At 34.2% G+C, this 27,105-nt stretch overlaps 1 protein-coding gene across 3 annotated transcripts in view; it reads left to right on the top strand.

Moving 5' to 3' along the window:
* Positions 1-2,918: 2,918 nt before the first annotated feature.
* LOC129241700 (ABC transporter G family member 23) overlaps positions 2,919-27,105 on the top strand; it is a 107,577-nt gene continuing 83,390 nt past the window's right edge. Inside the window, exons 1-2 of one of the 3 annotated variants that reach the window (XM_054878174.1) lie at positions 2,919-3,204; positions 3,379-3,900. The gene's annotated coding sequence lies outside the window, so the exon portion shown is untranslated. Of the gene's footprint in view, positions 3,205-3,252; positions 3,901-27,105 lie in introns of those variants that run through there. The other 2 variants (XM_054878183.1, XM_054878191.1) reach the window with 2 other exon arrangements.

Genomic DNA, 27,105 nt, shown 5'->3' with positions numbered 1-27,105 from the left:
TTCAATGCACCGCGCAAAAATTCAATGCACCGCGACCTGATGAAAAATAATTGTTTTCTCTTGCAAACTGGGTATTTTTTCCTTCAGCTGGTCTAAAAGGTTACAATAATATTCAGAATTTATTGTTTTACCCGTTTGTAAGTAATCCATGAACAAAATTCCATCGCATATAATAATAATCGCTTAACAATCGATTTATTGCTATATATCAGCCACTATTAACGACATACTGCCAATGTGATGAAAATAAGTGTGATGAAATTATATACCAGATTATAATAAAATTAAAATAATAAAATAAATTCAATATAATTAATGAATATTCAACTTCTATTAATAAATATAGTGAAATAAATTCATTCCAACAATATATCTGTTTTGTAGTATCATTTTAAGTTCTTAAGCTCTCAAAAAACCACTCCCTTAATAAGATGATTTTTCTCGAAACCGGGGTTTTCGACTTAGCTTGTGCTTACAGAGACATATGTTATTTTGAGTTATCTTTTATAAATATAATGCTTGATTTTTTCCCCTTGTGCACTCCTCTCGGGAGCATACGGCCTCGACTAGACTCAGTCTTGCGTAGATTTCGTTAATCTGTTTTGATTTCTGATAGGGTAGGTGATTAGCTTGCCGCTACCAGTCCTAAGTATTGAGAATGCCCACCTGTCGTTGCTTAGGAACAACGTCTTCTTACTGCTTGGAGCACCATCTGTGTTTCACATTTTTATGGCAGAAGGATCGCACAGATGGTTGAGCACTTCGCTAAATTTCGTGTGACTGCACTATTACCGCGGTCGCCCGTTTCCTCTACGTGGTGCCACTGATACAATGCCACTGATTTTGCTTGATTTAGCAGTCACAATGCGAATAATCGCTAACTATTGTGCGGGAGTAAGGATGGAAGGGACAAGTTTTTGGGGTTGAGGAATGAATTGTTTTTTTTTTGTTTGTTTAGAAACAGGGAAGGTAGGTAAATTTGGAAAAATGCGTGTACCATACTTTACAACCTCTGGGATGACAGGCTAGTGCACTTATGCTAGACTACCGAGGCCGAAGCTACTTGATTAACAATGTGATAAATATTTAAGTGTTTCATTAAGGTGATTCTGATTATATCAGCAACGTATACTAAAATGAAATGGTATTTATCGCTAAAATTACATAATTTTGGCTGGTATTGTTTGTGGGTATAGCTTTTTTATCTCTTCCACTTTTAGTCTAAAGGTTTGGGATTGTATATTCGAGCCAATTCAAATTACAAAAATAGTAAATTTTCTTTTTATGAACTCGGGTTATAAAAATAAACATAAAATTTATTATTTTTCTAAGGAAAATCTACAAATTTCACAAGTTCGCCACGTATGCCATCTAGATTTGTAAATGAAAACCGTAAGTCACTACATTATATCTTTAATAAAACTCACCCTTTGTTTCGAAATATCTGAGCTTCTTAATCTTTCAAAAATAAATTAGGTTCATTCAATTGATACAATTGACAATTGATTCTGTATCCAAATTGAGTATTGGAACATATTTTTTGCTCAGTAGCCTTTATGTGCTTAATATATTACCAAACGGGTTAAAAATTCTCGCTACATATAACTAAAACGAAAATATTAAATACCTAAATAAATAAATTTTAAACAAATCTGCCTCTTACTTTGCTCTCTATTTGATTACACAAGTTTTTATCAATTACTACCTGTTAACTAACTGCTGCATTACAAACATAGTTGGAATATAATTTCATTGACTTAAATCGAACCAATTTTCCACGAGTCAGCACAATATTGGCGCAATTAAGAATAATTTATTCACACATACACATACACAGTGTATTTCTCAATGCTGATTGAGCTGAACAAACTGCACTATGTACAAATGTATTTGTGTAAATACATACATATTCACATAATTCATAATTTATTGCGTACATTTTTATTGATTTCGGACTTTGCAACAGGTCACTAATACGCCTAGGGGTTCCGCATAAAACTACGAACCCAATGCAGAAAACACAAACAAATAAAAACAGGAATACAATTACAAATACACATAGTAATTTGTGGCCTGCTAACAGCAAGAACCACTCTTCTTTCAACCAATGGTGGAAAAATTCACCACATACTGCGAGAGCGAAAGCAAACTCAAAGAAATAGAGAGATAGAGAGAGAGCGAGAGAGTGTAAAACAGAAATATATTGCGCTAAGTAGTTTTGGTAGTGACATTTGGTCGACTGCAGCAATGAGTTTATTGCCATTGCATGCCACCTGTTTGGCAAAGTCCAACTCTTTGCAGAAAGCGCTCCACTGTATGAGAAATGAGTTTTTGTGCTCAAGCGATTGGGTACAACTATAAACATAGTTACAAAGTTCGCTACTTCGCTACAAAAGGTAGTTGACAGCTCTTATGAGCAATTAATATTTTTTTTAATTTTTTTTTATAATTTTTTTTTTGTTGTTTTGTTTATTTTTTTTGGCATAATAGTCCAAATTTGTTACTTAGTAACGAATATTAAAATTATATTTTTTAAATTTAAGGCGTATTTCAATTTAAAATGCCCATTTATATCTCTCTTTCCGTCTTTCCACTTTTCATTAATCATTTAATATTAAAATTATTTTCTTTAAATTTAAAATTTCCATGACTTTTTCTGTTTCTCCACTTTTCCTCAATCATTCGAGACAATTTTTATGCTGATCAAAGCACTTGCAGGCTCGGTGCCTGGTGCTTGGCGCAAAGTCTGAAAAGCCAGAAAAGTAACACAAAAAAAAATACTCAAGTCAACATTTGATGTTTACGCTGCTGCTAGTTGCGTTTGAGCTCATCAACTGTAGCATTGAGTATAAGTAACTTGGCTGAGTGATTTCCAAGCATTTCGAAATACGCAACGGCGCCGTCGGTTGAGCTTATGGTAATTGTATGTCCGTCATTTCAGTACGATTTGGACGGTTAAACGTAACACAAGTGCAGCTGTGGTCTCGCCGTTGATGTCGGAATATTGAAGAATTTAACGAGTTGTGGATTCGAGTGCGGTTAGCAAAAGTAGAATAAATTAATTTCAATATTTTTGATAAAACCAAATTACTTTGGCAAAACCTTTAGAAAATTAGCAACCATAGTGAAACTCGCTGTTGCCGGAAGTACGAACATATTAAGTAAAACAACAAAAAACAAATCGCAATATTTACTTATCTAATGGTAAATAAAAAAATCGAAATTAAATTCGATAACATTAAAAAAATCAATAAATAAAAAAGTTTTTGCAAATTTCTTGTTTTTTTTACAAGAAAAAGTGAATTTCACGTTCTCAAAGTTTTTTGCAACATTTTATGTAATTTTTTTCGCTCACTGTTTTGCATTTTTTCGGCTAAGAATTTTGCGAACAAAATTTATTCACCAAAAATAGTAAAAGTTTCCATCAAAATATTACAAAACATGCAAAAAAGGAATACGGCGTGTGTTACCAAGCTAGTTAAAGCATAACAAATCGCAGCTTACATACATACATACAACTTAACTGAGAAGAAACAAGTTTGTGTCCATAGTCTTTTGTGTGTGAAATCTGAGATTTCTACTGCTCGATTACAGAGCAATAAAATTCTGCAGAGAACTGCGAAGTAAGCGAAACTACACAAACGGGTAGTAAAAATTAAAAAAAAAAAAAACAAATAAATAAATAAAAACAAAGCAATAAACTGAAGAATTTGACGATTTTTTAGTTAAAAAAAAGAGTTTGGCAGCCAAGCAGCATCAATTGAGCAAAAAGCAGCCGGTGGCAGAGGAGCAGAGAAACACGTGTTGAGAACTTTTGCACGCAATTTAATTTACGGATTTTTAAAAATATCAAATTTTGTTTGGAGCACACAGCGTTGCATAAAAGCAAAGGCAGACAAAGTAAGTGCAAATTAATGAAGTTCTTATTTTTTTCTGAAATTGGCGACAAAGGCTTATAAAAATTTTACCAAACAACAAAACGAAATAAAAAAATTTAAAAAAAATATAAAAATAAAAAATTAAAAATTAAAAATACAAGCACAAAAGACTGGTGCAGAAATACTACACGTAATAAGACAATGAATCGGCAGAATGAAGGTTTTTATGTGATGAAAAAATGGGGATTGTTGTGATTCCCTGAAGTAAATAAACGTATAATAGATTTAGATTACAAATAGAATTAAAAATAGAAATAGAGCACAGGAAGTAAGAAAAATATGACGCAATTTGAGTAGTTAATATAAAAAAAGTAATAAATTTTGTAAAAAAAAACACCCCTTATGTTTTGTTTTTTTGACAAAAATGTACTACTTTTTTTATATTAAATAGGCAACAAAACTCAATGTATGGCTTTTGCGTTCAAATTTATTATATCGCCATCAGTCAGTAGGGCCTTTCAGAAATCATACATACTGACATCGGCAGAAGAAATGTACGCCACACATTAATATTGATAAGTTTTGACTAATTATTTATTTACTTTTCAATTTCAATTATTTTTTTATAAAAAGTGTGACTATTTTCTAAGTCGAACTATTTTCTAAGCCGGACTAAGTTCTGACTATTTATTTATTTATTTTTAATTCGAATTATTTTTTTACAAAAATACAGTTCATACTATAAAAATAACCGTATAAAGCAAAGTTTCAAACTTTTGTAAAAAAAACATTGTAAAAATTCTGCAAATTTTCATTAAAAATTAAAAATTTACCAATTCATCAAAAATTTCAAATTCATCAAAAATTTCAAACTTTTCAAATTCATCAAAGATTTAAAATTTGTCAGATTTATCAAAAAGTAAAATTTTTCAAATCCAAAGATTTAAAATTTTTCAAAGCCATCAAAAATTTCAAAATTTTCAAAGTCATCAAAAATTTAAAATTTTTCAAATTCATCTAAAATTTAAAATTTTTCAAATTCATCAAAAATTTTAAACTTTTCAAATTCATCATAAGGTTAAAATTTTTCAAATTCATCAAAAATTTCAAAATTTCAAAATTTTCAAATTCATCAAAAATTTCAACCTTTTCAAATTCATCAAAAATTTTCAATTTTTCAAATTCATCTAAAATTTCAAATTCAATTCAACAAACAATTTAGCTTTTCAAATTCATCAAAAATTTCATATTTTTCAAATTCATCAAAAATTTCAAATTTTTCAAATTCGACAAATTTTTATTCAAAATTTCAGACTTTTCAAACAGAATTTTCAGCAAAATTTTGGATATGCAGTTTTATGATCATTGAATTTTGTTGTAAAAAATTGCATATCTCAAGTGATTCACAAATTGATATTTGCGTTGATTTTTAACAATTTTTTCTGCTGACGGCGTTGTGTGACTTCCTCCATATAAAAAATGTGGAGGCCGCGAACGGAAACAATTTTTAAAAATCAGTTTCATTTCTGAAGTAATTGAAATTAATTTTCAAGCATTGGCGGCACGAGTCAAAATAGAAAAATAAAACTAAATTGTTTGTATAATTTCCAAAGCATTGGCGTTCAAAATATGAATATAAAAAAATATAAAAATAAAAAATAGGTGTCTCCTACTTTTTAGCCATATTACAAATTTAGGTGAAGGCATCCAGAAAGAAAAAAACATTCTTTTTTGAGCCATCCTTCCGTTGGGGTGAATAATTTTGCGCCATAGTGCGCTTAGCTGAAGTGTAAACGTAAATATTTTTAAAAGCATTGAAAATGTACTGACTGTTAACAATAGAACAGTTGTAGGGAATTTTTGCTTTAGTAGTCAATTTATTTTTTTTTTATATATTTTTTATTTTATTTTATTTTTTTTTAGAGAAATTCTTGCAAAATCAGCGTAAGCCTTTATAGGCGTATGCTGGAGATAGCCAACTATTAGAACCTTTCGCTCTGGCCAAGAAGGCAAAAATTCTAGTTTTTGATGCCACATAAGTCAAAATAAAACAATTAAAAACTTAAAATAAAGTGTTTTTTGTATTATTTTCAAAGCATTAGTGCTACGAGTCAAAAACAAAAGTTGAAAAAAAATTTTACCAAAATTTTATAATTTTCATAGACAAAAGAAAAAAAATAAAAAGTAAAAATAAAGTTTTTTTTGAAAATTTTCAAAATTTTGCGGCGCGAGCCAAAATAAAAAAAAACATAATTTTTTTTATATTTTTCTAGCGTCAAATTTAGCGTTTCAAAATAAAATATAAAAAAGTAGAAATAATTTTTTTTATATTTTTTAAAGCGTTGGCGGCTCGAATCAAAATAAAACATTAAAAAATAAAAATAATTTTTTTTATAACTTTCAAAGCGTCAAACTTATGAAAAAGTGCATTTTTTCAATGGGTACTAAATGATAATTTTCAAAGCATTGGTGGCACGAGCCAAAATAAAAAGCAACATTTTTTTTTATATTTTTCAAAGTCGAATATATATTTTTTATTTATTTATTTTATATTTTTGAATCGAAATAAAAAATAAAAATAAATTATTTTTATAATTTCCAAAGCATGGGCGCGCGAGTCAAAATAAAAAAGTAAAAAATAGATGTCTCGTATTTTTTAGCCATAATAAAAAATTTGGTGATGACATCCAGAAAAATTCTATCATTCCTTTTTCGAGCCACCGTAATGTCTTACATAGATTTCGGGCGCAGAGAGCTGTTTTATGGGTAATACAAGGAATGCCTTGAATAAATTAAACTGATTGAAGACGTAACTTGGGAGCTTCACTCGATGAAATTAGTACGATAGAATCAGTATTGGGCAGGCGTTACCTATTTTGGCTGCTTTTGAGCTGAGCGCTCAAAAAACAAAAACAAAAAATTAAAAAAAGACGCCTAAACAAGTCGCTGTTGCTTTATTTTCCAGCACCATAAAACTTATCCATATGGAGCAAACTTTTTCAAAACGTATTTTGAAAAGCCCAACAGGGAGATTTTTCCCCCCAAAAATAAAAATATCAGATTAAAACTAGTTGATTTTAGAGATGCCTAAATAATGATTTGAGCCAATAATACCTGTGACCAATCAAACCCTTCTGCGTTTATTGTTAAAACATTCCTCATACATGTACCGGGAGTACTGCTGGGTATTTAGTAAAACCGGGGCATTTCGGTGACGTAGAACCGACTGTCGGGGAAACGATACTCGTCCGTCATTGAACCTTCTTACATGCAGAAAGATTTGACTGGTCACAGGTATTATTGGCTCAATTCATTATTTAGGCATCTCTAAAATCAACTTAGTCTGATATTTTTGTTTTTAATTTTAGTCAGTTTATTTAATTTTTTATTTCGCTGTAAATCCTCACTAAACTCACTAACTCTGCCTTGCTGAAGAAACTTCAAAATTGCAATCTGCTGTATAAAATTTCCAACGCAATGGCGCAATTATCGTTAGTTGCCATCTACCCATGCATATTTAAAAGTGTTTTTTCGTATGTTATTTAATTTCGTAGTTTAATATAAATATGGATGTAAGCACTCATCACTTTTGCTTTTCTTTGCCTTCTTCCTCCCGCATTCAAATGCAATATCCTGTTTTGCGAAATTTGCATTTCAGCAATGATTGACAAGCTCGAAAAATATATAATAAAAATAATTACATACACACATGCACTTGTGTCTGCTATATATGTATATAAAAGATACCTCTCGTAGAGGCATATGAACAAAGAATAATAGCGCAAGCTAACGATAATAGCTGCTCCGCGCTTGTCAGCATACAAATGACCACATTTCCAACGTTTGGCTACTCTGTAATAGATATCGGCGACGAGCATTAGCGATTGCAAATAGCAAAAATAAATTAACCCTTTGAAGCACACTTTTTACTTACCAATCGCTTTTATGATTGCATGCAATTTTAAGGGTTTTTGGGGTCGCTGATTACGAACCTTGAGTCAGATTTGAGAAATTCAATATGGCGGATACAAAATGGCGGACATATTTTTTGAAAACTTGTTGGATACTCACCAAGTTTGATATTTGGGAGTTTTTGGGGTCGCTGATTACGAATTTTGGGTCAGATTTGAAAAATTCAAAATGGCGGATACAAAATGGCGGACATATTTTTTTTTAAATGTTGGATACCCCTAAAATATGTCCGCCATTTTGTATCCGCCATTTTGAATTTTTCAAATCTGACCCAAAATTCGTAATCAGCGACCCCAAAAACTCCCTAATATCAAACTTGGTGAGTATCCAACAATGTTTCAAAAAATATGTCCGCCATTTTGTATCCGCCATATTGAATTTCTCAAATCTGACCTCAGATTCGTAATCAGCAACCCCAAAAACCTTATAGTATCATGTCCCATCTTTATACATTATGTACTTTGTTGAAAAATGAATTTTTTCCTGAAAATAGACGATTTTTTCAATTTGTTTATCTGTAATTGTTTATAAATTCACGCAAAACAATTTTCTTAGTTTCAGTTGCATTCTTTGATATATGGATTATCATATAAATAAATTTTCTCGGTCCCATTTTCATAAATATCAAATCTGTAGAGAAAAGTTGAGAAAAAAGAAGGTGGGAACCTGGCTTCCCACCATGCTCCTAAGGGTTAATAAAATAAATATAAGGAAAATACTTGTACACATACACATACACATAGCTACCTGCATACGAGCACACACACAAACACATGGTTTATACTGTACGAGTAGTTGAAATGAAGATGAATGCTTTATTGAATTTCTTGCGCACGCAAAGCGCGAATTTCGTATATTTTTTACATTTACGATGTTTCTCTGTGTTAGTTTGTATTTGCATGCAGGTGTGCTAGCTACACACATACATTTTCGAAACTTCTGTATATTATTTGCAAAGTGTTTTGCAACGTCGTGTCATGCGTTGAAGAGTCAGAAAGTCGGGTAACTTTTGCACTTTGCACATTACTGGCCGCAACCTGCCACTTTCAGTTCTATTAAATTGATTGCTTTGCAGTTGAATGGGCAGTGGACTGACAATTTTAAACGACTGTTATTAGCGCAGTATCATTCCTTTGGGGTGCATGTGTGTATGTGTGCATGTGGGTAGGTATAAATACATATTAAATACATATCTACATATATGTATTTGTGTGTATGTATTTACATAATGAATGCATTTTGTTATTAGCGCAGTTGCACTTTCTTGCCAATTCATTTAAAGCAATTATTTATTTTTCAACTAAGTGTGTATGTATATATGTATGTATGTGTATATACATATGTGTGCCTTCATATTTGTCCTTACATATTGTAAATATATGTATATATATATATACCTGTGTGTGCCGTTGTTTGTTTATATGCAGTGGAATGCCATTAGTGCAGCCAATCACAATTTTGCGCTCAACAAAAACATATTTGAACCTTTGTACCGTTGGGTGGCTCTCATTTAATGGGTAATACTAATTCGCAGTGAAATGTAACTGGAGTTGCATTTAATTAAAATCTACTTCATGGTTGTAGGAAACCACAAGCAAGTATTATTCTGAACAATTAAAGCTTTTGATAAAAGCGCTTCATAGACGCATGCGATGCTTTGCGCTATAATTGATGGATATTGTTATTGCTATAGATGTAACTAACTGAGGAGCAGTGAACAGAAGGTGGTTTCTTGTGCATTGAAATTCTTTTACTGGCATTAGAAAGTAATTTGGCATTGAAATTTTTTTAATTAACTTACATCAGCATCAGGTTGCGATGCATTCCAAATATCGGTGCTACATTTTTAATAAGACAAAAATAAAAGTACTAAATTTTTAATAAGACAAATGTAAGCGCTCTAAATTTCTAACAACACAAAAACAAAAGTACTAAATTTTTGAATTGGACGGAAGTAAGAGTACTAAATTTTTAATAAGACGAAAATAAAAGTTCTAAATTTTGAATTATACAAAAGTAAGAGTACGAAATTTTTAATAACACACAAATAAAGCTACTAAATTTTTAATAAGACAAAAAGAGTACTAAAGTTTTAGTAAGAGAAAAACAAGGGTACTAAATTTTTAATAAACAAAAATAGGAGCACTAAATTTTGATTTTTGATTTTGTGTATTTAAAGAGTATTAAATATTTTAGTACTAAAAAACGAAGAATTCTATAAATAATTTATTTTATAACCTTAACACAATTACTAAGCTCGTATTAAGAGAAATAAGTACTTCTTCTTTAGTATGTCAGCACCAGGATTGCGCTGAAACACAAGAGTACTAAATTTTTAATAAGACAAAAATGAAAGTAATAAATTTGAATAACGCAAAAATAAGAGTTCTCAATTATTAATTAGACAAGAAGAAGAGTGCTCCAATTTTTAAGACAAAAATAATAGTACTAAATTTTTGTACAAGACAAAAATAAGAGTACTTCATATTTAATAAGACAAAAATAGGAGTACACAATTTTTAGCACATTAGGGTACTAGAGTACTAAATGGTTTAGGACTAGGGTACTAAATACTTTCTTAGAGTACTAAATATTTTAGTACTAGAGTACTAAGTATTTTATTAGGGTGCTAAATATTTTAGTATTTTACAAAAAAGCAGAATCTTTATTAATAATTTGTTTAATAACCTTAATAAAGGGACTAAAACCCAATAAGGAAAGGAAGTACTGCCTTTTTAGTAAGTCTATTTTATTTTTTGACTTACATGAGCAAAACGATTGCACTGTAGCCAAACTAGCAGTGCTAAATTTTTAATAAGACAAAAATAAGAGGACTAAGATTTTTAGTACTTAACAAAAAACAAACAAAAATTATAAATAATTTATGATATCATATTTAAAATTAAAAACAAATTATGCCATCAAATTTTTTAAAGTAGAGAGTAGTAGTAAAGGAAAAAGTAAAGCACAATTATGCACTTATAATTTATATAGTTCTTAACAACAACAAAGATTTAGTACTAAATATTTTGGTACATTTCAATAAGTAATATTTTATAAAAAACTCACAAACTAAAGAAAATATAAGCGTAAGCTTTAGCAAAACCAAAAAAATATTTTTTGGTACTGCATGAAAAATACCTCCGAGTAGCGGACTGTAGGTGGAAAGTCCAGACGAAATGCAAAATTAGCAGAATGTTATAGCCCATCTACAACCTTAAGCAATCGTCGGCATTAATAAGAATGAAACGTCGGGACGCCTGTTGAAACGGCAGTCATAATTGGCTTTTGATCTATCGGAGAACAAGCAGCCAAAATGGGTATCCCTCACAATACATACTGTCACAGTTGCAAACAACCGGAGAAAAAGGAGACAATCTTCCATGTCCTCTATGAATGCCCTGCCCTATGGAGGGACAGAATGTTAACCCTGGGCCAACCGATGTTCGAGAATCTCGAACAACTGTCTGGCTTAGACGTCAACAACCTAATAAGGTTCCTTAACCGCACAGACTGGATATAGTTATGCTATACATAACCGTCAAACAAGTTAGAGACGCGGATGTGGCAACAAAATGGTGCGGAAGCGCTAGTTGGATTCTGGAAGAATCATCACTTTAACCAACCAACCAAGCATGAAAAATATTACTTTTTTAATGCAATTTTATAAAGCATTACTGATATAATTAAAATATAATCACAGGGCCTTAAAAAAGAGAAAAAGTGTTGGTAATAAATTATTTAGTACTTGACGAAAAAAATCTATAAACAATTTACGATTTAATCAATATCTATTTAAAAGCGTTTTAAGAAGAAAAAAATTTTAGTACTAAATTATTACATCAATTTTTTAGTACATTTCAAGAAATATATTAATATTTTATTTCTTTATAAATATAAAGCTTTTTAAGAAGAAAAAAGTTTTAGCACTAAATTTAGTACACTAGTACACTAAATTTAGTATTAAATTTTTTAGTACGTTACAAGAAATAATATTTTATAAAAAGCTCCCGACATATTGAAAATATAATAATGCGCTTTCGTAAGAAAAAAATTAGTAGTACTAAAGTTAGCGCAAAGCCTTAGCACACAAAGTTTTTGCTAGTAAACCTTGGACTACAATTTTAGAACTCGAAATTAGTACTAGAAATTCTCACAATATGTATTTTGGTACAAAATATTTGCACATAACTTTTTTTTGCAGCCTCAATGCACTGCGTATATTTACAGTTATACATTTTTTAACCTACTTATAACACGCCAATATGTAAGCAAATAATCAACAGTTGATTGATTCCTCTCTCTCCCTTTTTGTATTGCAATTGCACGAATTAATTAATATCAATGACACGATGTGTAAACAAACTATTTATCAGCACCTACTGAAATGCTTTTCCATGTAATCGAGACTCCAATCAGCACTGCACAAAAAGTGTAACAGTGCGTATACGTGATTTTATCTCAATTCTACCTGCACTGCCTCCATTACACACTAACAAAACCTTGTACGTATTTTGAAAAACTATTAGATGCACTGCGCTGCTGGACCTTTACATAACTCATCATGCGGCAGCATTTGTTTGAGTTTTGCTCTCCCTTCAGCCATGTGTTGTCGTTGCCTCATTGCAAAAGCGAGAATTTTAAGTGATTGGTTGTGTTGACAAAGTACAAGTGCGCTTGGAGAAAAAACAAGAAATTATCAACATTAAATAAAAATTAAAGCAAAAAGCACTTGTAAATTCAATTAGTACAAACTTTGCAATGTCTTAGGTAATCGAATTTATTGTTGATTTTTGTTTTATGATTGTCACCTTACACATTTCAATCACACATCAACCAGGAGCTTTCTTTGCTTGTATACTAGCACTCAGATATGCATGTAGATTTATATGCCGACATGAGAAAATGTGTATAGGCTTCTGGGCATGTAAGTACTTAACTGTGGAGACGCTTGACGCTGAAGTGTTTACTCAAATTTCAGATTTATTTAGTGACATCAGCGTTAATTAATAATAAATATTTTCGCCAAAGTACAAGTTGTAAAAATACTGGTGCTATTAATGATAATTTGCCATTAAATTATGTAATTACTGTAAATGAGTTGAGTAGGCGAAGAAGTACAGAGTATTTGTTAGCAAGCGAATATTTTTTATATTATCAAAAGTCGTCTATAGGCCCTTTTCTAGTCTCACCAATACTGTGGACTTTACTACCCGATGGATTTTTAAAGTGTCCACTATTTTTTTTATTAACTGCCTGAAGGAAATAAAATTTCTGGTTCCCAAACTACGGCCAGACTGGAGTAAAAATAGTTTTCTTTTTATGTATATCGATCGCTTTAATTATTTTGCCTTTGGCATTGGTTTATCAGCGTGCTGAAGTGAGCCGTAACATTAACGGTTAGTTGAGAAAATTGCTCTAAGGATAATAAGCCAAGGTGTTATTTTAACTGTGGACTATCAGATCAGTTTGTCGAAATGATAAACTCGACTTAGTTCTGTCAACTTTTCGTTAAATAAAAATGTAAGACATTACAGGTGGCAACAATGCAGTTAAAAATAAATAGTTGTAGGTATAGGGTTTTTCAATTGGCGCGGGTCGATTTTGGCGCCCTGTGGCAGCCATTTCGTTTTGGTGACATCTGTCAAATCTTTTGTTTATTATTCAGTTGTTTATGCCAAATCATCATGGCAAGTTACACGATTGAACAGCACGTTCAAATGATACAACTTTATTATCAAAATGTGTGTTCATTAACGCAAACGTTGCGCGCATTGCGCCCATTTTTCGGTAGACGTGGTGGCCCTTCCAATTTCTTATGGCCCATATTGAACCATATGAACCTAGGCGACATGTGGTTCCAGCAGGATGGGGCTACGTGCTACACAGCAAACGCCATTTGATTCCATTTCAACATCTACCCGCCCTTATTGAAAAACCCTTTATAATAGCTTTTTGTATTTATAAACTGCTTTATGAGTGTAGTTGTTGTAAGAAGTGAAGGAAATAATTTTCAGCTTTGTACCTCATTTAAGCTGAACCAAGGCAAACTTAGTATCTTCCTCTTTCATGCGGAAAAAACGGCGGCTGAAGCGCATCGAGAGTTACAAAAAGTTTATGAAGATGCTGCTTTAAGTGAAACAACGTGCCGAGATTGATTTCGTCGCTTCAAAGACGGTGATTTTAATGTTGACGACCGTCCGCGTGAAGGAAGGCCAAAAACCTTCGAATAAAGTTGTTTTTTTCATCAAAAAAAAACATCGAGAACTTAGTTGCGCACCTAATAATAAAGACACTGGCTTCATCTGCATCTCCGTTGCTCCATGAGGGCATGAACTGAATTTCCATGCGCACTGTCGTATGCCAGCTCTGCATCTCATTAGCTGCAGGCATATCTTGTTTGCTCCCTTTTTTTTGAGACAATTTATGTGTGATCAAGTTTTTTTAAGCATTCGAAAACAGTCAGCAGCCATAAAGCCTCTCAGCGAATATTTTTACGTCTTAAAAGTTTGTAGAACACTTCCTTCTACCCTTCATGATTAATTATGCACCACTTTGTATGGGGTGTTCTTGTAGTTGCATAAGAACTATCGATATCGATAACTATGGTTTGATAGCTGAAAATGGCCAAGTGTTTGCTGTGTTGACATTTCCCACATTTCGGTTCAGCAACAATGCGCAAGTCATCATGAATCGTTCATCGCCAGAACAACGCTTCCAAATTGTGGAAATTTACTTTGAAAAAATAATCAAATAAATCTGTTCGCAAAGTTCATAGAGCGATGTGTTGAAGCGGATGTACCGGAATGACTTGGGTTTTTCCCGACCAAGAGCTGCCACCCCAGTAAGCTCAAGGAAAAAGTCGATGACACACCAATTCCGACTGTCGAAAATTCCAAAATTTTGGATGTAACCTTCGACAGTTTGCTATACGGCTCTTCTTCTCTGCGCACACAACCGCAATTGCCACTACATGTCAAAATTGCAACAAGATCCTCAATCGCTTGCCGGCAGCACTTGAGGCAAAGACGAAGAATTGTTACTATCGACGTTTAAGGCAATTGACCGGCCAGCTCTAAACTATGCTGCGCCTGTCTGGTCACCTGGAACTAGTGACATGTAGTGGATAAAGCTACAGACTTGCCAAAACACTGTTATTCGGACGGCGGCAGGTTGCCTCTTGATGTACCCTATTCAACACCTTCACAACGAGGCACAGATGCTCCCTGTAATGGAACACAATAAACTGCTCAGCAAGCAGTTCATGTTAGGGTGCTACCGCAGGTTTCACTCTTGCAGACACCTGCTAGAGCCAGAGCTGCCTCCTAGGCACGTCAGGAGACACCTCTACAATTACGTCGACGAGATCTAGTACAAAACGAACAGACATCTACTGGACCAGACAGTGTTTAGAAAGACAATACACGACATTCATCGGCAGACCGTCAAAACCTTTCTAAGCTCCCCACCCCCGAATGCCGTAATTGGAGTCCAACCAGCACCTACAGCAGATGAAGAGATTCAGCTGCCTCGTGAGACCCACGTAACTTTGCTCAATTATGGTCTGGACGTTGTAACAGGTTAAACTCCTATTTATCCAGAATCGACTCTGACATACCAAACATATGTCCGGCATGTGAGAGCAGCCCTTGCGACACTAACCACCTTTTCACATGCCCTTTAAAACCCACTCATCTAACACCCCTCTCCCTCTGGACCCAACCTGTCGAAACAGCATGTTTCCGGGCCTACCTTTAGATGAGTTATACAAAGACGACCCGTAACACTACACTGACAGGGCTTGTTTTACTGCTACAACAACAACAGCAACGTCGAAATGTCGATTGGGGTAATTTAGGTTTATTATTCAGATTTATTGGTAAAAGAAGCCAAAAACTGGACTGATCGAAGGGTCCGTGCAAGTATAACTCGTAGACGCGATGGACATATGCCGGATATTATATTATATTCAAAAAATATGAAATATGAGTTTACGAAATTATCTACTAGATTGTAGTAAAAATAAAATAATAAAATATATATGAACAAATGCATAAAATATTATAAAATAAATTCAATTTAATTAATGAATATTAAAATTCGATTAAAAATTATAATAAAGGCAATTCATTCGAATATTCGAGATATATTCTGTTTCGTAATATCATTTTAATTTCTCAAATTGTTAAAAAAAACACCCTATACATGCATATGCTCGCATGTGTGCGCTGAAGGCAAACTGCTGAACGCATTAAGTATTAAATAAAAATCATTTCCAATACCAATTAAATTCAAAATTAATTAAATAAAATGCGTTTTTTTTATTAAATTTTTTTCTAGTGAAATACGAAGCGAAATGTCGATAATTTTATTGCAATTTTATTGCTCTACTTGACTTGCAATACTTGCAATTCTGCCCAAGGAAAACCTGGACATTTTACAAATTTAAATTTTAATTGCTCACAATTGCTTACCTTCATTGCTCTTTCAAAAATACTTTAACCTTGATTTTTAACGTCGCAATGCCTATAAAGGCCTATATAGCACTATGTATGCATGTATGTACGCATGTTTGTATGTATATGATGTGCATGACGAAAAGCTCTGAGAAGCCACAGGAAAAGGTGCAATTAAGATTCAACGCAAAAACCTTAAAATCTGCTCAAGCAAAAAAATATTCCATAAATTTCAGGCTCTGTAGTCTTACAATCAATATTTCGATAGACGACAAACTGGCACCTTTATTTACTTAATCGAAAATCAATTGTAAAACTGATCATTGAAAATAATAAAATAAATAAAAGTCCAGTATTTAGTTAATAAGGGTGAGCAAATTTAAGTTTCAGCTGGTTCATTTATAGTTTAGGCAAACCGGTTGGGTAAGCGGTTGGTTGCCTGCCTTGTGGTTGGCAGGCTGGCTTGCCTGCTGGTTTGACAGTTAGACAGCAAGTGGTGAAGTGTGTGAAGTGACTCACGTACATATATTGCGGGCATCAAAATAAAGTGTACACAATATTTTCCAATGAATTCAGCTTTATATCATAATATTAAACGAAAATCACACAAATTTAGTATTTTATTACTCTTCTTTTGCATTAATAACAGCATTCCATTTCTTTGGCATGGATTATATCTACAAGATTTATTGATTACATTTTTTTTCGCATTCCCTGTATTTACAAGCTGTTGTTAGACAATAAGTAAATGAGAATAATGCATAGTACGGGTGCTGAAACTAGAGGGAACTAGCACGAGAAAGAAACGACTGTTATCGCGGCAATTAAGAAGAAGAAGAGATGCTGAGCAAACAGATTTTAATATAGTCTTGTAAAGCAGAATTTTGTTCTTAAGACTCAGTTTAGATTTCCGACCAAGCGGTCAGTACATTTTACGAATTTTTGTTTTCAGTTGAGATCTTTTAGCTGTGATGTGCTGTAGCCAATTTAGTCTGCTATCTAAATGTAATCAGATATGTATAGCTAGCGCTACTGGATTTTGAGAAAATTGGATAGTTTGAGAAGACATTTATGAAAAAAAAACGATTTTTTGAAGCCTCTAAACCAGGCTCCCCCCTTAAGTGAAAAATGTAAATTGGAAAACAAAGATTTGTGATATAAAATGAATTAAACCTACAAAGTAAGTAGTTGCTTGTTAAAAATACAATCTAAGTATATTAATTATGACCCGCATATTAAAGCCGGTATTAGTTGAATTAATTACGCGTATCTGGCCACGTTAAGGCAAGCCATTACTGGCGTTTGGGTACTTTGCGGAATTTTCGTGTGTATGTATACCTGTAGCTGCCGCTTATGAACTTTAGTTGTGAACTAGCGCTTTGGGTGGTTCAAGTGTGCATACATTTCTGCATCTGTATGTATATCTGCACATCTGTATATTTGAGTAAAACTTACTGTGACCTCGCAACGTCAATAATTTTCCAGTGTTCGCCGCTGTCTAATTAAGCGTTAAATGTCTATAATTTAAAAAGAATTTACAAATGTTTTCAGTGCAATAGCTTGAAAGAGCGAGGAAGAACAACAAAAAAAAAAGAGGAAAAGTGGAAAGAATTATATAAAATTCTTTCAACGAAAAAATGTACAATTTACCAACTGAATTCATTGTGTCGAGGAGTGATTGTACTATACAAAACAGTCATTAATGGTAAAAGGGGCCAGGGAACAATTTCACCTGTTTTGTGTTTGTCTTTTTAATTTCGCTGGAAGTGACAAAAAATGGCCATATGTTAAAGACATAGGGTTAATATGTTGATACACAAAAAAGGGAAATTCATTCGAGTACTTTGAAAAAAAAATATATATAATATATAAAACGGCGTATAACAGATTTGATTTCTTAGACCACTTAGTATATTCCACTCACGTAACCATGTCTTTTGAAAAAAGTTGCAAATTGTTATATCTATATACTTACTATATAAGTAGTGTTGCATGGAGTGATGAATTAACAGACAAGGCAAGAGAATTTTGGGGAAAAAAGTGTGTGAAGTCCACACTCAAGCATATACACTAAAATATTCAATCCCACACCACGTTTGAAAATCCGGAAATATGGGGTTTTTAAATAGCAATATCGGGATCCAGAAATTTGTCTGCACGTTTTGCGTCCTTCTAATTGAATAACTTGGTCTGGATAATTCATTACTCACAACTGTTAACCCTTAACGGCCGAAAAGCCCCGCTACGGGGAAGTAGTATTTAGGCGAAAACGAAAGGCCCCGCTACGGGGACATGAAAATAATTCAATTTTCATTTCATTTATTTATCATCGCTTAGTTTACAAATGTCGCTTTAACAAATATTGCTATTGTGTACACCCCTGGTGTGTTGATGATATAAAATTATAAATCAAGTAAATATATTGAATTCCTATTAAAATAAATCAGTTTAAATGTTTAGTTTAAGTTTTCATCCTTATAAACATTTAGAATTTCACCTAATTCTCCGTCTTCTTATAGGCGAGTATTACAAAAAAAAAGCTCTCGGCCGTTAAAATATGCTTTCCAAACTGCCTACTGCTTACTGCTTACTTTTTTCTTAAGCAGACATTTTGTTCCCTATGACTTGAGTCCCCTGTGCCATCCTATAATTTTCAGCTAAAGCTAACTAATTTAGAATCTCAGGACAGGAGAAGGTCAGTCTTTCACTTTCGTTCATTTTCAGAGTTGTTAATGGCATCGTTGACTGTTCAGCTCTGCTTGGGTGAATAAGATTTAATGTTCCACAAAGAAGTCTTCACAATTTTTATACTTTAAAACTAAATCTTCTCTCCCACTTTGAGACCACAATTCATTATCCAATTCCAGCCTGCTGGAATTTGTTTTTTCCATATCTCATTTTGTAAAAAATTTAAATTTACTTGCTTAATATTGAATTTTTATTGATTGCTAATATTTTAGTTGCCAAATTTAGATTGAATTTTTTTTATATTTATGTCTAGTCTGTAAAGTAATTTGCACAGTGGATTATTAAAATAAATATATAAAATCTCAGGGTAAAGCAAATTTATTTCTGGTCATTTTTCTTAGATTAACTAAGACTACAACTGGCACTAAGCATTCATAAAAGTGCTTCAATTTTTTTGTTTGTTTTTTTTTTCGCCACACAGTGTAATTTGAAAAATATACTTTCCATTTGCCTATTTCTGTTAATCATAATAATTTTATAGTCCACGAGCGAGTTAATTTTTGTGTCTGAATTGATGTAACTTTACCTTGAGGGTTAAACAAAATTTATAAAACTCATTTTTTTTGTACTTTTAAAATCTGTCACTCCTCGCTGCGTCCAAATCAAGTTTAACATATATATCTTTGCATGTAGCTATTATGTGCTTTTAATTTTAGTCAAATCGGACCATAAATACGCTTTTGAGCCATATCTGAACACCAGCGCCCTTATTGAGGCAATTTTGGAACAAACTATTTCCATTTGCGTAGAAAATTATTTTTTCAGCTTTGAGTCAAAATGGGCGATACATGCAATTTGGACCACAGCACCGCCTATCGTAAAATCTTGCGACTATCTTCTAATTGGGGTGGTGAAGAAAAAATAAATCTTATGGGTTTGAATTCACTCGACAGGCTACTTTCTCCAGTTTACCAGTCACAAATATGCGCAGAGAAAGGTTCAATTTTTATACAAAAGATGAAAGCAAATGAAAATATTAACAAAACGATCTCCTATGAAAACGTTTAGTTTTGAAATAAATAAATACTTCTGCACAATATTCCTAATCCAATAATCGATATACCTTAACCTGGGTCCCGGGACATCGGAACATTGAAGATAATAAAATGCAGATGAACTGGCAAGAGCGGAATTTGCCATAAATGAAGTTCTTGCAGAACCGGTATTCACACCACTGGGTGCAATCAAAATTGTAATCTCCTTTAATCGAATCGCGGATTGTAGATGGAGAGGCCAGACGACAGGCAAAATTAGCAAAACGTTATGGCCCACCTTCAAACTGAAACAAACAAAAGGCAATAGAGACAAATATGAAACGACAGGACGCCTGAAGACTCACAGGTTTTGGTATGTGGGAGAACAAGCAGGCATCCCTCAAAACACACACTGTCATAGTTGTAAACACCCGAAGAAAAACGAAACGATTTTCCAATTCCTCTGTGAATGCCTTGCCCTATGGAAGGAGAGAATGTCAGCCCTGGGCAAACCACTATTCTAGAGTCCCGAACAACTGTTTGGCTTAAATTTCAGCAAGCTAAGAAGGTTCTTAAATCGCAAAGACTGGATATAGTCATGCAGTAAATAACCGTTAAACAAGTTGGTAACGAGGATGTGACTACAAAATGGTGCGAAAGCGCTACTTGCTTTCTGGAAGAATCACTACATCAACCAACAACACAATATTCAGGATAGAATATTTTGTCAAAACATTTCTAAAGATTGCTTCACGAATATTGAAGATAATTTTCTTCTAGGAATAAGCATTTGAAAAGATCTTGTAGTACCTTGATCTGGTTGAAGCTTCTTAATGATCACATAATAAATAAATTTAAATACTCCTAAATCCATTGAGTTCCCTCCACGTTGCTTAGAATGTCTACATTAACCAGATTCATAGCTCTATTTCCTTTTTGAAACTCCAGTATAAAATTTATGTAAATAAATTAGAAGCTAAAAGCATGGCTGACAAAATCAAAATATTAGCAGGTTTACGATGCGTAGAACACCACTTCTCTTGAACATCGTGTTGGACGTTGTCATAAAGAACTCCTCATCAACTGAAGGCGGTATTTCCTGAAGACTACAAGAGCGCCAAGCGGATTTTTACTATGCAGTTGACATCTGCCTTCTGTAACACAACTATCTTGACATGGCAGCAAAGATGCAAGCAGTGCGAAAAGCAGTTGGGAAAGCTGACCTAAAGTTCTATATCCATAAAACCAAAGTCATGCGCATAAACAAGGAAATACGCACAATTTCTCAATTGATGGTATCGATCTCGAAGATGTACAATCTTTCTGCAATTAAGACAGCGTTATATCGGCTTCTAGAGGTTTAAACGATGAAATCTAAAGCCGAATAAAAGAATCTGTGGCGGCATTTGGTTCTCTGCAAACAATTTGGAACGCATCACACATTTCACGGCGCACAAAACTGCGAATTTTCAATTCCAATGCAAAGTTGACTTTACTTTACCGGTGTGAAACGTGAAATGCGACGTCAGCTGATTCACGTTTCTTTAAAAAGATGCCTTCGTAAAATTCTCAAAATATATTCGCAAATATTATCTCGAATGCTGACTTATGGGCCAGAAACCAATGCAATTGGAGCGGAAATGGTGACTTAACAAGGGTCGCCATTAACTGGAACCACCAAAGAAGTCGCAGACTAAGTGATTGGCGTAAAACAGAGCCGAATGGAAAAAACTCGTTGTGGCCCTATGTTCCATGCTGGAACTCTTCGGAATGCAAAATGATGATGAAAGCATGGGTAGTTTAGTTATATATTTAAGATTTATAATAAAATGAAAAAAATAATAAATGGGCATCCCGAATACCCTACGAAGTGCCGAGAGAAACGCCTCAGCAACGACATTTGGTATGCAGAGTCTCGGTATAGGTACCCTGTGCATTCATACATGATACGAGAAGTCCCTTTCAATCGATAATAATGTAAATGAGCTCTTTGTGAACTAGCAGCTGACTGCCACTGTGATTAGTACAACTACAACAAATGCGTTAAACAAATTTCACGTCCGAGTGTGATTCACTTTTTCTATTTTCTATTCTCCACTTTATTGATTTTTAAACCATATGCGCGATTTGGTATTGGATTTCCAACGCTCTCTTCCTCCTCCTCCCCCACTTTGGATATTCGTTGTAACCGCAGCTGGTGAGACTTGTTGCATGTCACACTTATATAAATTAACTGAGCTGACAGATTTACACATGTAAACATGTCATTACTGTATTCTTTTACATTTGTAGCCGAGAATTATTAATCGTTAGGAGGAACTCAAATGGCATGAAACTGACAAGAAATACTGATAACTTCTATGTACCAATCAGTTGTAAACACTTTAGTTATGGAATACATAATTTAGATGTCATAGGTATTTCGCGTATCACAGACGTAGACGTTAAGCGTTTGTTCTATGAGGAGCAGGTAGTGTGTGGGCGATCGAACGGGTTTATTTGCAAGCAAACGAAAGCTTCCTAGCTGTTGTCTGCGGTGAGAAACCACATCAAATATATTTATGTGGTGTTCACTTAATGAAGTGACATTTGTGGGCGTCAAATGTATGAATGAAAGTAAAAAGTGCTGGTTGTGTAGTAATTTGCGCTTGCCTGAGGCATAGCAGCTGTCAATGCGATTTCAGTGGATTCGACACAACTTAATAGGATATGGTATATAAAATTTATAGACTTTTTTTTGTGATTGGATTTTTTGAGTGACAGCGGCACTCTTAGAATCACACCTTCTGCTCTGAATACTCGTTTCTTCTTACCTCCCCTAGACTTGGTGGGCAAATAGATTGCAAGTAACACTGCTGCTCGACTTGCCGCAACTAATCAATGCCGCGGTTTAGGTTTCGGACACTTGTTTGGATGATCCATATTTTATAAATTATCCAGCTAGACGGGAGTGGGTTGACAATATACCTGGCCGGAAAAACTGCTTACGGTTCTTTACTGATGACTGAAAGATGGTTGATAAAGTTGGCTTTGACGTTTACTACAGGGTGGGCCATATAGCGTTTGCTTTTTGAATCACCTATTTTTTTGAGAATGGTAACACAAATGATATGTCAAATATGTTCATAATTTACTTAAAGGTTTGACATTTACGAAATGGGTCGCTATACGCTTGAACAAAGTTGGGAAATATTGAAAACCTATTTCCAAAGTGGTGAGTCTTCTTCTTCTTCCGCGGTTACAGTAAATGGCGAGCGTTACCGTGACATGCTCAACGAGTTTTTGTCTCCAAAAATTGAAGAGGATGACATTTGGTTTCAACAGAATGGTGCAACTTGTCACACTGCCAAAGTTACACTTCAACTCTTGGCCACCGTTTTTGAAAACCGAATAATCAACCGAAATTCCGATATCAATTGGCCGCCTCGGAGCTGTGATTTAAGCCCGTTGGACTATTTTTTGTGGAGAGCCGTAAAGGACAAATGCTATGCGAACCATCCAGAGACGATTGATGCTTTAAAACACGAAATCGAAGTTGCCATTCATGAAATTGGAGCCCAAACAATAGAAAATGTGTTTAAAAATTGGGTTGATCGAATGGCCTACTGTAAAGCCAGTCGTGGCAGTCATTTGAACCATATTATTTTTCATTCATAATTGACAATATTCAATCTTCAAAATAAAAAAAAGAAGTCAAAGGCTCGTCCTCATAATCACTGTAACGTATTTCATGCTGAAGTTCTCGTCATTAGTGCGGCAGCTGTCTGGTTAGTCAAAAATGTGACTACCGTTAAATAAATTCATATTTATTCTGATAGCCGGAGCGGCGATCAAATCTCTTACTGGGGTTGCCGCTAGCTCCATCATTGCTCGCAAGTGCCGGGCATCTCTTAATAAGATGGTGGAATATCCGTATTCATTTGATATGAGTGTCAGGGCATAGTGACATACCAGAGAATTCTAAAGCAGACAAATTAGCGAGAGAGTGAACTACCACTCGCCTCCCTCTTGGTATAGAGATTCTAGGTCTACCTCTCTCAATATATATACTGCGTGGTACAAGTAGCACTGCCACTTCAGCCAACCGTATGATTTTCGTCACAACTCCATAACAAATAATCCTTTGAAAGTTTATCGCAATACTTCAGAGAATATTTCAGAATTAAAAATCCAAGTTTTATAAATTTTATCTAACTTTTTTTCCAAAAAAAAAGGACTAGTATCAAATTTAGTTAATATCACCTTAAAACTCATTAGATCAAAGGAAGCGGCAGCAAGCGAGCGCGTAAGTGCAAAACAATGGAAAAATTTAGATTTTGTAATATCGCCAATGTGCGAAACAAACCACAAATAGTATATGCTGATAACAAAAACAAACAAAATGGTAATAACTGAAATTGAAAAGCAAAGCCAATCGTAAATTTGGCAAAAAAAAAAGAAGTAAACAAACGGACTATTAAAGTGTTTAGAGAAATAAAAGAATTAGAAAAGGCTGAGTTGCGCACGAACAAGTTACTGAGCGCACGAATAGGTGCACATAAATACAATGTAAGATATACAAACAAGTATTGTACTATATACCCAATCAACATGTCGGCTAGACAGCAACTTGCGATTAAACTGAGAAGTGGCGTATTTTTTCACAGTACACTGAATTGAGTGTCGGAGTTAGTGCTGATATTTTGAGTACATTTTTGCTTTCTTCAGTACAACTCATTTTAAGAAATACAACAATTTAATTTTTCGATTTTTGGTATAATATGATATTACATAGAGTCAGTGTTTGAGTGAGATGAGCATCTAAATATTTCCAAATATATTTCAAATAGTCCAAAGTATCTTATCTTTTCGTCACTCAGCGATAAACCCCTGAACCAACTGTTTCGATTTTCATATCAATGACCAACTGTGGATCAGCGGTTACTCCACAGTGATCAGAGCCAATAATCGGAAGCAGTTTTACAGAAATCATGAATTGGATCAGCGATTATGCATGCAATTTACATAAAGAATGATGGTCCAGTCTAAAATGCTGCAGCACTGCGAAGCGTTTTGCGACAAGCCCGAATAGAAAACTGCCCAATTTTCTTCTAAAACTATGGCCATCATATGACCACCATTAGAATTATTGAAGTTCCGATCTTGTTTCGAGGAGCCGGATAGCAATGAGCACTTTCTCTGTGAGTGTCTTGTCTTTGCTAGAGCAAGGCTACGAATTTTGGGTTACGCTGTCATGAGAACGAGTAAAATTCGTTCTTTCAAACAGAAGGTTACTTTCAGATTTTCCAAAGAATCTGGAAAATTCTCACAGGACTAGCTATCTCTGTCTCTGTTTCTATCTCTATTTTACTCCATCCCTTTCTCTCTGTCACTTATCTTCCTTCCTCCTTGACTATCAACCCTTTTACTTTCCAGAGGCTTTCTAGCCTGTGTGTTGTAGGAGTTATCATTATCCCTGTGTTTCTTGGCTCGCCTTTTTCAAATTTCAAGAATGATGGGGTGTCGCTTATGCAACACAAGTCAAAATGCAACATAGTCAAAAGTACAATTCGGTAGCAATATAATTTTGCAATCTCAAATATAGTCTCGGATCGGAGCGGTTTCAGTAAAATATGTATCAATATTCACAAATTTATCACTAAAATTTTGATATCAGTTGGAGGAAAATATTTATTTATTTATTTATTTATTATCATATGTGATTAAAATCCTATTCGCTGAGAGCCGATTAGAAAATTCACAGAAATGAGTAAAGTGGCCTAACACAAACAAAAAACTTAAAAAATTTGCTGCAAAATAAATGAAAAGTTGCAACAGCTGGTTATTTCATTCGTGTGAGTATTGGCTGACGACAGTCTGGCCATTGGAGCTGTTTATTATTGGTGGTTGGTCGAGTGGCTGAATGCCCCACAAAACCGGCCGGTACGTTCATGAAATTATGTCATCGCGCATCGACAGCGAAAATAAAGAAAACCAGAAACCACAGCAAAAGAAAAGGAAAATAAATAAATGCGGCAGCTGAGAGGAAAATCCACACAATTGTTGGTGCACAAATGCAACAGAGCCAAAGAAGCAACTTGCTGCTTGTTGCAACTCCATAAGTTGGCCACTGCAAGCACTTGTGTTGCTTTTTTTTTATTTTTGTTTTTTGTCTTCCACGTTTTCTGCTCTTCGCTTCTCTGCAAACCCAACTACTTTTGTGTGCGCGTTTGTGGCCACAAAAGACGTAATCAGCGGAAAAACCTGGTTGCAAGCTCAACTAAATTGCAATGTGTGTATGTGCGTATGTGTGCATATATGCATATAAGTGAGTAAGTGTGTGTACGTGCTAATGTTACATGCAAAACTGCATTGCATTGCGTTGCATATTCAGCGATTGCCAAACATGCTCATACATATACACACACATATATATGTAGGTATGTCTGTACCTCGCTTATTGTGGCGGCAATGACGCAGCCTGAGAGCGAAAGTAAAAACTGCTGGCAGTGCTTTGAAGTGGCGGAACGATTATGTTGTCAAGGCATGCGAACAATTTTCATTGTTATCGAGAATGCATGGCAAGATTTTCCTTTTGCGCAATGCCGCACATACGCGTACCATTGTTTTTGTAATTCATATATAGAAATTTTAAAGTAACAAAAAAATGTTGCTGTCTTACAATAACAGCTTTAGTAAGAACTACAGAAGTATGCAATGTATTGGCGCTGCAGTCACGTCAACCAGTAGCACACGCGCCGCGGTTTTGCGGCTTCTCTGTAGCGTCGCGCCGCCGGTATTGCCGACTATGACGTTGGTCTATGCTAATTTGTCGCAGCGTAATCTGGTAGAAGCGATTGTGGCTGCCGCGTTATTTTGCCAGTGACTGGTATTTGCCTGCCAAATGCTGCGAAGCATGAGAATTACGCATGCAACGCACGTAGCAGAGCTGTAAACGAATCGCCGCCAAAATTTGGATGACTCGTCTGCAGTGTGACCAGATGGTGAAAAAAATAAAAAACGAAATAAGTTAAATTGATTTAAAAAACGGTGAGGAAATGTGTTCCATGCTATAAAAACAGAAGCGAAATGGGATTC

Source organism: Anastrepha obliqua, chromosome 1 (genome assembly GCF_027943255.1).
Source record: "Anastrepha obliqua isolate idAnaObli1 chromosome 1, idAnaObli1_1.0, whole genome shotgun sequence".
Lineage (NCBI taxonomy): Eukaryota > Metazoa > Arthropoda > Insecta > Diptera > Tephritidae > Anastrepha > Anastrepha obliqua.
The sequence above is the reverse complement of the archived record's forward strand: the minus strand, read 5'-3'. Positions and strand labels throughout refer to the sequence as shown.